The sequence below is a fragment of the Triticum aestivum genome, chromosome 4D, assembly GCF_018294505.1.
Source record: "Triticum aestivum cultivar Chinese Spring chromosome 4D, IWGSC CS RefSeq v2.1, whole genome shotgun sequence".
NCBI classification, from domain to species: Eukaryota; Viridiplantae; Streptophyta; class Magnoliopsida; order Poales; family Poaceae; genus Triticum; species Triticum aestivum.
Window position 1 is genome coordinate 164,821,834 of NC_057805.1, and position 1,806 is coordinate 164,823,639.

Sequence of the window (1,806 nt, forward strand, 5' to 3'; positions counted from 1 at the left end):
TGAGGGTCTTGGTGACGGCCACATTGCAGATGGTAGGCGTGCAGAGCATTGGGAGCATGCCAGAGCCGGCGGTGGAGCCGGGGTGGTCTTTTGAATCGAAGGTGAGGTCGGCCTCCAGCATAGCCCAACCCGGCGGAGCCCCCGGGTGCTTGGAGGCTGCCCCAATCTGACGGAAGAAAGGCTTGACGTGGCAATCTGAAGGCGGTGCTTGAGAGCCACCCAGCAGCTCCGCGACCGCGTGGTGCGCTGGCACCGCATAGCACGTGGTGAAGAGGTGGCGGAGTTCCTCCCATGACGCCACTATGGACCCTGGGAGGTTGAGCAGCCAGGCGCGTGGCTCGCCGTCGAGGGCCATGGGGAACCAGTTGGCCATGATCTTGCCGTCGCCTCCGGCATCGAGGACGGCCTCCTCGTACGCCTGCAGGAACGGCGCCGGGTCTGTCGTGCCGTCGTAACGCGGCGGCATCTCCGGCTTGAACTTGGCTGGCCACTGCACTCGCCGCAGGGCGGGGGCAAGGGCTCGGTACCCAGACTCCCTGCTGCTAGTGTCGGTCGCAGAGGCGGATGGCGGCGTACCTGCCATGGGAGCGAAGCGCGGCGGCATGGGGCGCAGGTTGGTGGAGAGGAGCTACAGCGCAACCCTACCTAGTGCGCCAAATGCCGGATGTGGGGTTCCGGCAAACCCTTAAGGTTCGAACACTCGGGTGCGCGCGAAGTCTCTCCCTCCTACCGATATACGCTCTAGCTCGCTAAGATCTCGCGGATGAACTCGACGAACTTGCAACACAGAAAGACACGGGGTTTATACTGGTTTGGGCCACCGTTGTGGTGTAATACCCTACTCCAGTGTGGTGGTGGCGGATTGCCTCTTGGGCTGATGATGAACAGTACAAGGGAAGAACAGCCTCCTGAGGTTGGGGTGTTCTTGTGCTTGTGTAGTTGAGGATGATCTGAACTGGTTCGGGATCAGTTGCCTCCTACTGTGGTGACTAGTCCTATTTATAGAGGCCCTGGTCCTCTTCCCAAATATCGAGCGGGAAGGGAGCCAACAACGGCGGGCAAATTTAAAGGGGGACAGCTAGTACAAGCGATCCTTACAAAAGCGGTCTTCACCTACGAAAAACTTTGGGGTGACGCCGTCTTGGGCTCCACGATGACCTCCGCCTTGCCATCCTCCTGGTCTTGGTCTCGTTGCACCAATATGGCAACCTTTGCCTGATGCCTCGGTACTCTTCGCCTGTGCTGGCCTCCTTAGCACCAAAGAGGAAATAAGGACGTTGCACGCACCGGCACCCGCCTGGCACCGTTCATCATGGCTCACAACACGAGAGCCTTGTGAGGTTTGCCTTGCCTTGATATCTCCGATCCTCGTGAGCCCGCCAGGCTAGGCCACTCCAGAGGAGGTCTTGCGTCGTCAGCCTCGCGAGGCTTGGACCCTCGCGAGGGTCTTGGGTGCCTTGTTGACGAAGATGGGCCGTACGACCTGCTGCTTGGCCATGCTGTTGGGCGCAGGTAGGCAAGTCTGGGGACCCCTGTTCCCAGAACGCCGACACATGCCCCGAGGGCTCCACTCAGAGGGAGCCCTCACCCACGCACCAGTGGAAGCACCATGCTCCGCGCTGGCAGTCGACACTACCGAGGAGCGGTTATGCCCGTGCAAGTGCGGAAGCGCTATGCTCTGCGCTAGTGATAAACAACTGAGCTCCGTGTCTGGCCTCATCGCAACACCTCCCCCTGGGAGAGTCGCGCGAGGGGGCTAGGCACGGGGGCTGCGCTCGGGTCACGCCCAAGCATACGCCGCCCTGC